The 16,673-nt window shown below is 37.3% G+C and overlaps 1 protein-coding gene across 5 annotated transcripts in view; it reads right to left on the bottom strand.

Annotated features, from left to right (window-relative positions):
- PLD5 (phospholipase D family member 5) overlaps positions 1-16,673 on the bottom strand; it is a 416,960-nt gene that overhangs the window by 139,831 nt on the left and 260,456 nt on the right. The gene's annotated exons all lie outside the window — the stretch shown is intronic.

Here is a 16,673-nt window from a genome sequence, read left to right as displayed (position 1 = left end):
GACTATTTAGTCTCTATTTGACCACAGTTAATTAGACTAAGTGTAGACACCTGACCTATGCTGAGCCAATATGATATTATCAATATATTTTTAAAGATTTATTTATTATATTTATTTATTTTTAAGATTTTATTTATTTATTCATGAGAGACACACAGAGAGAGAGGCATAGACACAGGCAGAGGGAGAAGCAGGCTCCCTGCAGGGAGCCCGATGTGGGACTTGATCCAGAGACTCTAGGATCACACCCTGGGCTGAAGGCGGCACTAACTCGCTAAGCCACCTGGGCTGTCTGATATTCTCAATATTGAGTCACAAAGTAAGTTAGTGAAAAGAAGCTGTGCTGGAGAGACACACAGATGGAGGTTGCCATGACTGTCCAAGTCCACATGAATGAAGAGAAGACAAGCTTTAGGGAAAGAGCAAGAGATACTGAAGGAGAGGATTGAAAAGACAACATCCCTCCAAGAAAGGAGAATGAAAATGAGCCAGTGAGGGAGGATAGTATGTGGTAGTCCCATCCCCCAACAAAGCATCACTTCTTACCCTGAGCTCCTCTCAATACTTAGAATAAATTCCTTCTTATTTAAGCTGGTTTTAGAAGGGTTCTGTTTTTCTATTAACTTATTCTTATGATATTAATCAGATGAGATTGTACTTTATTTTGTGCACACATAACTCTGGAAGTCTTGTGGGCTTTATATGTATATTTTTAATATTTGACTAAAATATTCCGCTCTGGCCTAAAAGCTATGTAATTTTTAGCAAGAGCCGGTTGCCCAAATTGCAAGATTAAATGTTTCAAATTTTGAAGATTTAAAATAAACATCCTGTCAAATACTCATCATAATGACACAATAGGAAGTATGCTAGTACAGCATGGTTATAAGTAAAAAATAAAGTTCCAAATTCTTTATGAATCATCACGATGAAGATCAAACAGAAACTCTATCTTCAGGTTTCTTTCCAGAAAGTCACCTGCTGCAAGATTATCCTCAGCTTTAGGACATTTTATGATATAACATTTAAATATTCAAGAGAATATATGGAACTTATAATAATGAAGTACCATATACAAATGGACACCTGTGAACCTTCCACCTTATATTACTAAAAATCAGAACATCACCACTCTGATTAAAGCAGTACTTCTCAATCAGTGGTGATTCTCTTTCCCTGCTCCCAAGAACATGCAGCAATATCTGGAGGTGTTTTTGGTTGTCACAATTAGCAAGTCAAGTGCTATTAGCATCTAGTGGGTAGAGTTCAGGGATGCTGAACATACTGAAATACACAATCCCCCACAACAGAGACCTATCCTGCCCAAAACGTCAACAGCCGCAAGGGTGAGAAATCCTGCCTTAACATCTGTGTGTTTATGTTTGATCCCCCATCCCTGCCACTTTCCTCTGATGCAACAACTCTTCTGAAACTAGTGTTTACCACTGTCTTATTCTTAAATATTTTATCATATGTGTACCTATCCTTAATAGCATTATAAAAATGAGTCTATCACCAGCTTTTGAACAGATTATTAATGAACCCCAAGTGTATATCAAGAGGAAATGCATTAATATCAATAATTATAGATTTCTGGAAAGGTTTTCGGATGTATCCTGAAAGCAAAATTTGTAGCAGAAATTTGTCTTATCGATCAAGCACTTCTTCTGAATATATTTCTTTGTGTGAGCAGTGAAAAAGGTCATAGCCCATTTTGGGGAGCTTTAATAAAGCCAGCACAGTTTTACCAGTTTAATGAGTAACATTTTGGAATCCATTGAGCTTCAAGGCTAAAGGGAACACCAAAGGGTAAAAGTCAGCTGTTATGACATATGTTCTGCTTTCAGATCATTCAGTGAGTGATGTTCACAAAAACTGTAAGATAATCAGTTACATGTTCTGCTCATAAAAAAAGTGAATATTCAGGGCATGTTTCATTTTTATTTTTAACGTCTCTATTCAAATATTGTCAAGACCATGTTGTGGAATTTTTCATAGGTTGCCTTTGATACTTTGCTTTTAGTCCACAGGTTCAGACTCAACAGGGGAGCTCCTATGTGTTGTCTCTTCCCTCCCTATATTTTTTCTAAGGTTAGAATATTCTGCTTCTAAGGAAATTCTGTGCTTTGACTATTGCCTCATAGTTTAACAGGCAAGCTATCTATAGGAATGGCTGATTTAAGGAACCATCAAGCTTAAAATTAAAAATTATGCTTAAAAATAAAACTCACTTAAGTTATACTTCCTTGATTAACCATAATAAAGAAAAATCCCACACTCAAAACAGATAAGCAAAAACATGATCTACAATGGCTCATCACTTATCCTAAAACATGGTAAGTTCTGGAGGTTGATATCCAGAGCAAATGCTTTGGCTTCCTCTCTCTAATGCCTCTCTGCTGAGTTCAAATGACTATTTACATGGACACAACATGGAGAGCAGGGAATGAAGACTGCTTGTAAGGCTTCTGTTTTGGTGAGGGTGCTCATTGAAGGCCCGTCAGAGCCCAGTGTTGTTACAGTTCTGAGTGGATGGTGACCTGGTAGCTTTGGAGGAAGTTTGCTTTCTTGGCAAAGCCCGAATCACTCTATTTACCTTATCTTACTGCTCTAGTAGTGACAGAGGATCCAGAGCGTAATCTGTCAGGCTTTGGAGGTGACAGGCCTGCTTATGTTGAACACGGCATTTCATCTAGCACAAGTTGACAGCTAAGAGAAAGCATGTCAAGTATAAAAAGCATATGGCTATCGTTGAGGCCGATTAAAGGAAGAAATGGATTCTTAAGGACATTTGAGAGAGATTTCAAAAGAATAATTTAAGAACAAAGAAATGTTCTTAGAAATCAAAAAGATCCAAAATACTAATTTCATGAAGGCAATGTACTAAGGGACTGGCAAAGCTGAAAACTGAAACAGTGATCTACAAGTTCAAATGCAGTAGCTTACAACATAAAATGAACCTAAAGAAATGGAAGTAAAAATTGGAAGTACATTGACATAGCTCAGGAAACTCATTTCTATAATACAAACATTTTGATAATTTTTTATTTTGTATTTTTCTGTATTACTTTGATCAATATATAAATGAAACAATCATTGAAAATTTGATGCATGAAGGATCTATTGTGGGAGCTAATATCTTAGTCTCAAAGGGAGGAAAAAAGATGTCTCAAAGTAGAAAAAAAGTATGATAAATGTGAGCAGGAAAAAGTATGAAGTTAAAAGATTTTCCTAAGATACTCAAAATCCAATTATGAGAGTTCCAGAGAGAACCAAAATCAGACAGGAAGAAGTTATACATTAGATTATGAAGCAAAATTTCCAAGAACCTAAGAGCATACATTTTATTTTATTTATTTTCAAAGGGTATACATTTCTAAATGATGAAAGTCTATCAGTCCCTGGGCAAGAAATAAAAAAAGACCCAAACAAATATGAAAACTTTTCAGAACACTAGAAAACACAAGATCCTAAAAGCTTTCAGAGAAGGCAAACTTATAGAAATGATAATATACAGAAATTACTATGATTTATACCAGATATTTTAACAGTAATGACAAAGGCTAGGAAGTAGTCTCAGAGTAAATACATTTGTATATCTAACAAAGACCGGAGAATGGCCTCCACCATAATGAAGAAAGAAAAAAGAAAAATAAATGTAGAAGATCCTGCATAAGACAGAAGCAAACCAAATTCCCAACAGGATGGTGAGGACATGTCCCTGTGTAATAGGCCCAGAGTGCTTGGGGAACACTCCCCAGGATGGAGCTCAAGGGAGGGATCCACAAAGAGTATCTCCAGGAAACAGTAAATAGGATGTACAGTATACTTGATGTGTCAGATTGTGGTAAGGGTATGTGTTAGTGTTTTGAGATGATTTAATACAAGTTTGCATAGGATTATGAATGAAAACAAAAAAAAAAGGTTGCACAAGAGGAAATGTGATTGCTGTACATAGCCCAGTTGTTAATAAAATTCAGTGAAAAAAGTAAATACTGACTTAACAACAACAACAGCAACAACAAAAGATGATAGAATGATAAACTTCTACTGGGAGTCTCAGGAGAGAAGAAGTACATGCTTATTGTGGGAGGGGACAGCAGAGAGGAGAAGGAGTGACAGGAGACAGGTAATGACTCATATTCCACACAGTAATTAAGCAGGTAATATTTGAAATAAAAAATCAAGGGGCACCTGGATGGCAGTCAGTTAAATAACTCTTGGTTTTGGCTCAGGTGGTGGTCTCAGGGTTGTGAGTTTGAGCCCTGCATCATAGAGTTTGCTTGAGATTCTCCCTCCCTTTCCTTCTGCCCCTCCTGCTCATGCTCTCATGCTTTTTTTCTAAAATAAATAAATAAATAAATAAATAAATCTTTTTCGAGAATCAAGAAATAGCACTACAAATAGGTTACATTTAAAATGAAAGTAATACTAGAAGATACATAAAAAAGTAAGAAAGACGGCTCCCTCCAGGAAGTAAAAATTGGAAGTACATTTACATATCTCAGGAAACTCATTTCTTTAATACAAACATTTTGATCATTTTTCATTTTGCATTTTTCTGTATTACTTTGATCAATATATAAATGAAAAGGATATCCAGATGAAAAAAAACCTACCCCAAAATAATATGAACTGTTTTCCAAAATGCCAAACAAATTCCACTTTACTGGTGAAATTATAAAGCTATTTTCACTATAATTAGAAGTCATAATTATGTAATGATTTGAAATATATTAAAAATTTTAAAAATTATAATGAAACAGAAGAGAGATAAAATTCTCTTTTTGTGCTGGCAGTTTGAATACTATGTCTGAAAAACCCAACAGAGTATAGGATAAAACTTCTTGAATTTAAAAAAGATAAGGTGTCTAGATAAAAGATAAATAAAAATAGTAACTTTTCTCTGCAATATCAATAATGTTAGAAATTGGATTTAAAAAAACATTTACATTATCAAAAAAGAATAAATATGTAAAAATATTATAAAATCTTACTGAAGAACTTACAAATCTACACAAATAGAAAAATATTCCAAGGTGTGTGTGTGTGTATGAAAATATTTAGAAGACTTTTCACCCTAATGTTAAAGGGATGTATTTCTTGAGTGGAAATTGGAAGGTATTATTTTTACATACTTCTTTGATTTTCCAGTTTTCAAAAATTAAACATGCCAGTTCTATATTCACAAAACTAAGAAAGCATATAAACACCTTTTTAAATTAAAAATATATATAGCATTCTCTCTATAGTCCCACATGAAATACTGTTGTGGAATATGCTTTAACTGCAATGTTCTCCCTCTGGGAAAGTGCCTTGCCTCCTCCTGCCCACTCTAGCCTAGACTGCTCCAGCCCCATGAAACTGGATTGAGATCTCTTTCCCTTCTAAAGCCCCCAATATGAACATTCAGGTTAATATAGATATTTTCTTATTATTGTCAATGTAACATCATGTTTTCCCAGCCAAAGTACAAATTCCCCCAGGATATGATCAATTTTTAAAACATTGTTTATAAATTGGAGGGATATATGTACATAATTTGGGAAAGTATGTATCTTGAAGGGAAAAATATGAATTAAGAACACAAAATATATATTGCCAAAAAAACCCTCAAGATCTTAATATTTTTTAAGGGCTTGTTCAAGCTAGTTCAAGAAAAGATAAGTCCTCAGCTAAGTCACTAAAGGAGTAAAAATTGGTAATACTAATCAACATGATTAACAACGATGCTTCCTTGTGTTTGTATAGTACTTTACACATTAGTACAAAGAATGACAGAGTTACAGAGAGCTAGGGCATTCTGTGGTATTATTCTGTGAGGATCTTGAGAGACAGGTAAAAGAGGCAAAAGGGATCGAGTCTCAGGAAAGTGAATGACTTGCCTGAATGCACACAGCTAGGAAGCAAGCAGAGATTCAAGGTTTTTACTTCAAATTCAGGGCTCTCCCTGTCCTGCTCAGAACTACACAACAGTCTGAATTATTCTGACACTCTGTATATACACCATCACTCTTGCAAATGGTGATGCTTGATGTGAGTCTATCAGAAAGAAGTCTGACTTCTAATGAGGTCCCTACTCAATTTTCTTCCTTTGAAAACCAAGAGTTTCACACTTATTCTTCCTCTTACAGAAAGAAAAATTACAATGTTGTCTTCTATTCTCTTATCACACAGTAGTTCATATCTCAGTTTATCACAGAAGTCAGAAGGGGGAAAGAAGGCAGAGTTTCTTTTTTTAAAAATCAAGTTCTTATTTAAATTCTAGGTAGTTAACATACAGTGTAATATTGGTTTCAGGAGTAGAATTCAGTGGTTCATCATTTACATAAAACACCCAGTGCTCATTACAAGTGCCCTTCTCAATACCTATCATTCATTTAGCCTGTTCCCCACCTACCTCCTGTTCATCAAACCCGTTTGTTTTCTACAATTAATAGTCTATAAGAGCAGGTTTGTCTCCTACTTTTTTAAATCATATGGTATTTGTCTTTCTTTGATTGATTTATTTTGCTTAGCTCCATCCATGTCACTGCAAATGGCAAGATTTCCTCCTTCTTGATGGCTGAGTAATATTCCATTGGATATATATATACCACCTCTTCTTTATTCACCAGTTGATAGATATTTGGGCTCTTTCTATAATTTGGCTATTGTTTGATGCTGCTGGTATAAATATTAGGGTCTGTGTGCCCCTTTGAATCTGTATTTTCATATCTTTTGGGTAAATACCCAGTAGTGCAATTGCTGCGTCACAGGGTAGTTCTATTTTTAACTTTTGTGGAAGCTACTATTATTTTCCAGAGTGGCTGTACCAGTTTGAATTCCTACCAACAGTGTAAAAGGGTTCCCTTTTCTTGCATCTTTGCTAACATTTGTTGTTTCCTGTGTTGTTAATTTTAGCCACTCTGACTGGTGTGTAGTGTTATCTCATCATGGTTTTGATTTGTATTTCCCTGATGATGAGTGATATTGAGCATTTTTTTCATGTTTCTGTTAGGCATCTAGAAGTCTTCTTTGGAAAAATGTCTACTCATGTCTTCTGCCCATTCCTTAACTGGATTATTTGTTTTTTGGTGCATTGAGTTCAAAAAATTCTTTATAGATTTTGGATACTAACTCTTTATCAGATACTACCTTTTTATTATATTATGTCATTTGCAATACCTTCTCCCATTCTGGTGGTTGTCCTTTGGTTTTGTCAACTGTTTCCTTTGCTGTGCATAGGCTTTTTATCTTGATAAAAGTCCTAATAGCTAAGTTTTGCCTTTGTTTCCCTTGCCTTTACAGATGTCTAGCAACAAGTTACTGTAGCCGAGGTCACAGAGGTTGCTGTCTGTGTTCTTCTTTAGGATTTTGATGGCTTCCTATCTCACATTTAGACCTATCATTCATTTTGAATTTATTTTTGTGTGTGCTGTAAGAAAGTTATACAGTTTCATTCTTCTGTATGTTGCTGTCCAGTTTTCCCAAAACCATTAGTTGAAGAGACCATCTCTTTTCTTTCCTGATATTCTTTCCTGCATTGTTGAGGATTAGTTGTGGGCCCATTTCTCAGTTTTCTGTTCTATTCCATTGATCTATGTATCTGATTTTGTGTTAGTACCATATTATCTTGATATAACAGCTTTGTAATATAGCTTGAAGTCCAGAATTGTGATGTCTCCAGCTTTGCTTTCCTTTTTCAACATTTCTGTGGCTATTGGGTGTCTTTATTGGTTCCATACAAATTTTGAGATTGTTTGTTCTAGCTCTGTAAAATCTGCTGGTGGTATTTTGATAGGAATGACATTAGATGTGTAAACTGCTTTGGGTAGTATAGACATTTTAACAATGTTTGTTCTCTTAATCCATAAACATGGAATGTTTTTCAAATTCTTTACGTCATCTTCAACTTCTTTCATCAGTGTTCCATAGTTTTCAGAGTACAGACCTTTAACGCTTTGGCTAAGTTTATTCCTAGGTACCTTATGGTTTTTGGTGCAATTGTAAATGGGATCAATTCCTTGATTTCTCTTTCTGCTGCTTCCTTTCTGGTGATAGAAATGCAACAGATTTCTTTATGCTGATTTTGTATACTGCAACTTTGTTGAATTTGTGTATCACGTCTAGCAATTTTTTAGCTTTCAGGTTTTCTACATAGAGTATTGTATCATCCACAAATAGTGAAAGTTTTATTTCCTCCTTGCTAATTTGGATGTCTTTTATTTCTTTTTGTTGCCATATTGCTGAGGCTAGGACTTCCAGGACTATGTTAAGTTACAGTGGTGAGAGTTGACATCCTTGTCTTGTTTCTGACTATAGAGGAAAAGTTCTCAGTTTTTCCCTATTGAGGATACCATTAGCTGTGGGGCTTTCATATATGGTCATTATGATCTTGTGGTATGTTCCCTCTATCCCTACTTTGTTGAGGGTTTTATCAAGAGCAGATGCTGTACTTTGTCAAATGCTGTTTCTGCATCTACTGAGAGGATCATATGGTGGTTACCCTTTCTTTTATTAATGGGGCATTTCACATTGATTTGCAAATATTGAACCATCCTTGTAGCTCAGGAATAAATCCCACTTAATCATGATGAATAATTCTTTTAGTGTACTTTTGGATTTGATTTGCTAGCACCTTGTTGAAAATTTTTGCATCCATGTTCATCAGGAATATTGGCCTGTAATACTCTTTTTTATTGGAGTCTTTGCCTGGTCTTGGAATCAAGGTAATGCTGGCCTCATAGAATGGATTTCGAAGTTTTCCTTCCATTTCTGTATTTTTGGGAACAGTTTGAGAAGAATAGGTATTAATTATTCTTTAAATGCTTGGTAGAATTCCCTTGGGAAACCATCTGGTCCTGGACTTTTGTTTGTTGGGAGATACTTGATTAAGGGTTCAATTTCTTTTTTTTTTTTTTTTAGGATTTTATTTATTTATTCGTGAGAGACCCTGAGAGAGAGGCAGAGACACAGGCAGAGGGAGAAGCAGGCTCCCCGCGGAGAGCCTGATGTGGGACTCAATCCCGGGACTCCAGGATCACGCCTTGGGCTGAAGGCAGATGCTTAACCACTGTGCCACTCAGGTGTCCCAATGGTTCACTTTCTTTGCAGGTTATTGGTCTATTCAAAATTTGTATTTATTCCTGTTTTAGTTTTGGTAGTTTACATTTTTCTAGGAATTTATCCATTTCTATCAGATTGCCCAATTTGTTGGCCTTTAATTTTTCATAATATTCTCTTATGATTGTTTGTATTTCTGTGGTGTTGATTGTGCTCCCTCCTCTCTTATTCATGATTTTACTTATTTGGGACGTTTCTCTTTTCTTTTTGGTAAATCTGGCTAGGAGTTTATCGATTTCATTAAATCTTTCAAAGAACTATCTCCTAGTTTAACTGTGCTACTGTTTTTGTGTGTTTGTTTCATTTATTTCTAATATTTATTATTTCCCTTCTGTTGGCTTTAGGCTTTATTTACTGCTCATTTTCTACCTCTTTTTGTTATAAGCTTACGTTGTGTTTTTTGAGATTTTTCTTGCTTTTTGAGGTAGGTCTGAATTGCTATATTCTTTCCTTTTATGACCACTTTTGTGGAATACCAAAGGTTTTGGACTGTCAAGTTTTCACTTTCGTTTACTTCTTTAATTTCCTGGTTAACTCACTCCTTTGTTAGTAGGATGGATGTTCTTTAACTTCCACATATTTGAGGTCTTCCCAAATGTTTTATGGTAGCTGACTTCAAGTTTCATAGTGTTGTGGTCAGAAAATATGCATAGTATGATCTCAACATTTTATATTTGGTGAAGTCTAATTTGTGACCCATCCTAACATGGAAAATGCTAAAGAATGTTCCATGTGCACTCTAAAACAATGCGTACTCTGATGCTAGGATGAAATGATCTGAATATATCTGTAAAGTCCATCTGGTCCAGTGTGTCACTCAAAGCCATTGTTTCCTTGTTGATTTCTGCTTTGATGATCTGTCCATAGGTGTAAGTGGGGTGTTGAAGTCCCCTACTATTATTGTATTATTATCAATGAATTTCTTTACGTTTGTTATTAATTGGTTTATATATTTGGCTGTTCCCAAGTTAGGAGCATAAATATTTATAATTGTGATATTTTCTTGTTGTATGATAGACCTTTTAATTATGATATCATGTCCTTCATCTCTTATTACAATTTTTGGTATAAAACCTAGTTTGTCTAAGTATGGCTACTCCAGCTTTCTTTTGATATCTAACAGTATGATAAATGTTTCTCCATCCTCTTACTTTCAGTCTGTAGGTGTCTTTAGGTCTAAAGTGAGTCTCTTGTAGGCAGCATATAGATGGGTCTTGTTTATTTATCCATTCTGCTACTCTGTGTCTTTTTCTTTAAGTAGGCTCCATGCGCAACATGGAGCCCAACATGGGGCTTAAATTCATGACTCTCAGATCACGACCTGAGCTGAGATCAAGAATTGTACACTTAACCAACTGAGTCTCCCATGCACTCCTGATACTGTCTTTTGATTGGAGCATTTTGTTAATTTGTTAATTCACAGTGATTATTTATACATATGAATTTAATGCCATTGTATTACCTGTAAAGTCATTGTTTCTGGAAATTTTCTTGGTTTCTTTCTTTTCTTTGATGCTTTTGGTCTCACTTTCCCACTCATAGAGTCTCCTTTAATATTTCTTGCAGCACTGATTTAGTGGTCACAAACTGCTTTAGTTTTTGTTTTTCTGGGAAACTATCTCTCCTATTCTGAATGACAGCCTTGCTGGATAAAGTATTCTTGTCTGCATATGTTTTTCCGTTCAGCACGTTGAATATTCTGGCCTGCCAAGTTTCTGTGGACAGATTGGCTGTAAACCTGATTTGTCTTCCCTTGTAGGTTGGGGATTTCTTTTCCTTTGCTGCTTTCAAGATTTTTTATTTATTTCTGTATTTTGCAAATTTTATTTTATTTATTTATTTTTTAAAGATTTTATTTATTTATTCATAGAGACACAGCTAGAGAGAGAGACAGAGACACAGGCAGAGGGAGAAGCAAGCTCCATGCAGGGAGCCCGATGTGGGACTTTGATCCCGGGGTCTCCAGGATCACACCCTGGGCTGCAGGCGGCGCTAAACCGCTGCGCCACTGGGGCTGCCCAGATTTTACTACAATATGTTTTGGTGTCGGATTTTTTTTTTTTTTTTTTATTCTGATAGGAGTTATCTGTGCCTCTTGGATTTGGATATCTGTTTCCTTCCCCAGATTAGGGATGTTTTCAGCTATAATTTTCTCAAATAAGCCTTCTGTCCCCTTTCTCCTTCTTTTCTTCTTTTGAGACTCCTATGATCTGAATGTTATTATGCTTTACATAGTTGCTGAGTTCCCTAAGTCTACAATCTTGATCCAATGTTTTTCTTTCCCTCTTCTTTTGAGCTTTATTATTTTCCATAATTTTATTTTCTATATCACTTATTCATTCCTTTGCTTCTTCCATCCTTGTGGTCATTACATCCAATCAGTTTTGCATCTCAGTTATAGTATTTTTATTTAGGCCTAATTTTTAGGTCTTTTATCTTTGCAGGAAGAGATGCCCTGATGTCTTTTATGCTTTTCTCAAGCCCAGCTAAGTATCCTTGTAATTGTCTCTTTAAATTCTGGCTCAAGCATATTGCTTATAGCTCTTTCGATTAGATCCCTGGCTGTGACCTTTTCTTGTTCTTTTTTTGGGATGAACTCCTCCATCTTGGCATTTTTGTCTAAATCTCTGTCTTCTGTATATAATCCTGGTTCCTGAGAGTAATGGCTATGTTAAGAAGAGGTCATATACTAACCAGGACCCAGCAGTTCAGGAAGCATTTCTGGCATATGCTGTGTACACTCTGCTATTGTGTTTTGGTTGCTCTTTCCCTCAGGTCACTCCTCTGCAGAGTTTCTCCTTGCTTGCAGTGGGGAGTGTTTGGACTTTGTCCACCATATGGCAAGTTTTAACTAGGTGTGTTTTGATGTGCTTGTGAAAAGAGGCTAGATCTTGTTTTTATTAGAGTTGAAGCTTTGCGGCACTCTATGGCCGGTAGACTTGGTGTGTGTGCTCAGTCTGTGCTGGTCTTCTGTGGGGTTGGGGGCTGGAGGCTGCTGTGCTGCTCTGGATCTCATACACACTTGCCCTAGCCATAAAAGCATCTGCAGAGCACAGGGGAGCTGGCCTTGTTGTAAGTGGCTCAAGTTTCCATTGTGGGAACTGTGCTGCTCACTGAAGTCCATCTGTGCTGATGCACAGGGGTAAAAGTTATGTCAGCCGGCTCTCTCGTCCCCAGAGAGGGGAGTTCATGCCTGCCACTGTCCAGGAAGCCGTCACAAAGGAGCAAACAATCTCCCCTTGTGTGTCCCAGGCATCTCTCAGATCCCTGCCTTCACCCTGTGTCCAAGATGTTTGCCAAGCTGGTGGTGAAGTGCTCCTCTTTTATTTCAAGCCCATGAACTGGTTTTCAAAACTCCAAATTTTAGGGATTCAGTGTAGCCTGGACTTTGCTGATCTTCTGGAGGATGGTCTTGCCACCCTATGGCTGGTGCTGGTTTGTCTCAGGAGGGCAGTCATATGAATGTGCTGGGGCTTAAAGTTTACAGTAAAGTGCAGCAAAAAGCCAACATCTAGGTTAGCTGCCCTCATCAGGTGTCTCTGCTCCTATGCTAATGAACAGAGCAGCACAATGGTGCCTGTCTGCTCTTTTTTTCCCCGGAGAGGCAGTGCCATCTCTCCCAAGTACACTCCCAAGAAGGGTACTTGTTTCTCCCATTGGGACCCAGGGGATCCACACTGTCTACTTTGGGCATCTGCCCTCCTTTTCCAGAAAAGTACTGCTAAATGGGCAGGCTCCACCCTGGCGATGGTGTGGAATTCCAAAACTTCAGACTTTGAGCTCTGTTGTTTATCAAAATTTGTGATAACCAGTCCTTCTCATCTTCCCTGTCAATGGTTTTGGGGAAGCGCTTTTCTTGCGCAGTCCCCTGCATGTTGCACACCCTCTCTCCTTTCTCCTCTCTCTCCCCCTCTCCTCTCTCTCTTATCAGGGCTCTCTCACCTCTCCACCACTCATGGTTCTTTTCTCCCCTAAATCATGTCTCCACACACCCTACCTTCCAGGATATGATTACCTTTCTCTCTCTAATTGTGCAGTTTGTTCTTTCAGTACTCAGATGAAATAAACACTAAACAATCCAATTAAAAATATGGGTAGAGGATCTGAATAGACATTTTTCCAAAGACATACAAATAGCCAACATGTACATGAAAATATGTTCAAGATCAGTAATCATTAAGGAGATGTAAATGAAAACCCCAATGAGCTATCACTTCATACCTGTTAAAGTGACTATCATCCAAAGGACAAGAGATAAGTGCTAGTACATGAAGAAAAGGCAACCTTGAGAGAATAACTGGGACAAACAGGGCTAAACTGAAACCAGTAAAATTGGGGCGACAGACCAGATGGGAAGGGATCAGTGTGGCCCTATGGTGAAATCTATAAGAATCAAACACTTTATTAGACTGGGGTGGTTTTAAGCAGTGGTACTCAATCCGGGCTACCAAGTCATCTTTTTTTTTTTTTTTTTTAAAGATTTTTATTTATTTATACATGAGAGAGAGAGAGAGAGAGAGGCAGAGACACAGGCAGAGGGAGAAGCAGGCTCCATGCAGGAAGCCCAATGTGGGATTTGATCCCTGGACTCCAGGATCACACCCTGAGCAGAAGGCAGATGCTCAACCACTGAGCCACCCAGCCGTCCCATGCCACTACTCTTTTCACACAGATAAGCAAGGGGTAAATGACTTTTCCCACCAATAACCATGGAATAGGGTGCAGCTCAGTGGGATTCTCTTAAACTTATTTCTCCAATTTTTTGTGTTTGTTTAAAATGACTGAAAGAAAATTAACAAGGGAGCTGAGTGGATAAGCTACCAAATTCCATGATCCTGTAAAATTACCTAAGCTAGTATCATGTCATTTACTCTGGAAATTGTGCATGATTAACCGGACTTGATTCATATTTAACATCAAAGGAAGGGGACCTTATATAGTGGGTAAAGAAAAACATTTTTTTTTTTGCAGTTGATAGGGGGAAATAATAAGGTTTCATGCATGGTTATCAATTTATTGGCTCTTAGCTCCAAATTCATCTTTCAAAACCTGCTCAATGATAATGGAGGGAGTTCCTTTAAGAATTTCTCCTACACAGTGGGGAGGAGGGTAAGCTTTCATAGTAGTGGTGCTGGAGGGACCATGCAAGAGGGAAAGGCTCTTGTGCTGTTTCTAACTGCTACAAGGTGCCACAGTGGTGTGGATGTGAGGACACTGGTGGTGTTCCGCCCCAGCCATATACATAGAACATATACATACATAGGTCCCTCAGTGATCTTCCAGCCACATGAACATAATGCCCGAGTTCCCACCTGCCTCAAAGCCCCCAGTTCCTCTGCTTACTTGTGTGCCTGGTGATCTGCTGTGGTTCACCTGTATAGCCGGCTGCCTACATCCTACAATCCTACCTGAAAGATTTAGAAGAGCAAAGCAAAACAAGACTCCCAGTTAAATTTGAATTTCTAATAAACAACAAATAATTTTTTTTTAGTATAAGTATATCCTACACAATAGTTGGGATACACACTATACTGTACACTATGGGTGTCTTGTATTTTTCCCGGCAACCCTCCACAAAGGAGAGTCATCATCAGCCCCCATTCCCTCTGCAGGCCAACACACCTAGGCACCAATTGCAGACTGCCTGCACTCTGGAGGGCTGCTTTTTACTTGCCCAGTAACTATAGACAAACCAGTCAGAACTTCTCTATCCAGTGTTGCAGAAGATCCATATACTCTTCAGTGCATCTGAACCCCAGCCTTAGATATTCTCCCTCACCCCCAGGATAACATACTGAGTTGTCTTATACCTTAGAATCACTTCTGAATCAGAGGTGAATAATTCTTTATATTAAATTTCCCTTATCTTAGTTATTATTGTGATTTTTTATTTATAAATTTATTTTTTATTGGTGTTCAATTTGCCAACATATAGAATAACACCCAGTGCTCATCCCATCAAGTGCCCCCCTCAGTGCCCGTCACCCAGTCATCCCCACCCCCTGCCCACCTCCCCTTACACCCCCCCCCCCCCAGTTCGTTTCCCAGAGTTAGGAGTCTCTCATGTTCTGTCTCCCTTTCTGATATTTCCCACTCATTTTTTCTCCTTTCCCCTTTATTCCCTTTCACTATTTTTTATATTCCCCAAATGAATGAGACCATATAATGTTTGTCCTTCTCTGATTGACTTACTTCACTCAGTATAATACCCTCTAGTTCCATCCACGTTGAAGCAAATGGTGGGTATTTGTCGTTCCTAATGGCTGAGTAATATTCCATTGTATACATAGACCACATCTTCTTTATCCACTCATCTATCAAAGGATATTGTGGCTCCTTCCACAGTTTGGCTATTGTGGACATTGCTGCTAGAAACATCGGGGTGCAGGTGTCCCGGCGTTTCACTGCATCTGTATCTTTGGGGTAAATCCCCAGCAGTGCAATTGCTGGGTCGTAGGGCAGGTCTATTTTTAACTCTTTGAGGAACCTCCACAGTTTTCCAGAGTGGCTGCACCAGTTCACATTCCCACCAACACAGATTAGTACACTGTTGTGTCAAACTTTCTGTGTCCTAATATAGAAAGTCAATCTTATAAGCAGTATATATCTTTTTAATCCAGCCGGATAAGCTAGCTTTGTCTTTTAGTAAGAGAATTTAAACAATTTATATTTAATATAATTACTAATATACTTGGATTTAAAATATTATCTTGCACTTAGTTTTCAATTTATCCAACCAGTTCATTTAGTAATACAGTAAACTGTATTCCTGAATTACTATAGATCACCCAAAATTGGTATTTTTGCAATATCCTGGATGATGTAAAGACCTTACATGTTTTAACTACATTTACTCCTTCTTGCTTTTTGTGCTGTTTTAATTCTGTATGCATTTTCAATCCCAGAAGACATTACTACTATTGTTCTGTGTGGTCAATATTCATTTATACTTGCCCACTTATTTACTTTTTCCCAAACTTTTCATTCCTCCCTTCCTAACTTTGCATACATCTAAAATCAGTTTCCTTCCAACTAAAAAATTCACTTATTAGTGGCTTTTAAAAAATGAAAATGAACCTCTGCCAATAAATTCTCTCAGTTTGGGACTGTATGAAAATATCTTAATTTTGTCTTCAGTTTTGAAGGTCATAGTTACAGGGCACAGAATATCAAGTCAGCAAATATTTTCTTCCAGATCTTTCCAGATGCCATGTCATTGTCTTCTGGGTTTGGTAAATTCTGCTGAAAAGTCAATTATCTGTTTCACTGTTGTTCCTTTGGATATAATACATCTTTTGCTCCTGGTGTTTTAAAAAGCTTTTCCTCTTTATCTTTGGTTTCCATCGGTTTTTCTATGCTATGGTTATGTATGCTTCTCTTTGTATTTCTCCTTCTTGGTTTTGTACATTACCTTGGTGCTTTTTGTTTATTTTGGAAAGGTTATAAACATATTGCTTCCTATCGTTTCCTCTTCTTCATAGTTCTTCAAAGCCAGCCACACTGTTAGATTTCTTAACCATGTTTCCTATGCTTCTTAAGCTCTTTCCTGTGTTCTCCATCTTTTTCTT

The sequence above is a fragment of the Canis aureus genome, chromosome 6 (genome assembly GCF_053574225.1).
Source record: "Canis aureus isolate CA01 chromosome 6, VMU_Caureus_v.1.0, whole genome shotgun sequence".
In the NCBI taxonomy this organism is placed as follows: Eukaryota; Metazoa; Chordata; class Mammalia; order Carnivora; family Canidae; genus Canis; species Canis aureus.
This window is presented reverse-complemented; position numbering and strand designations above follow the sequence as displayed.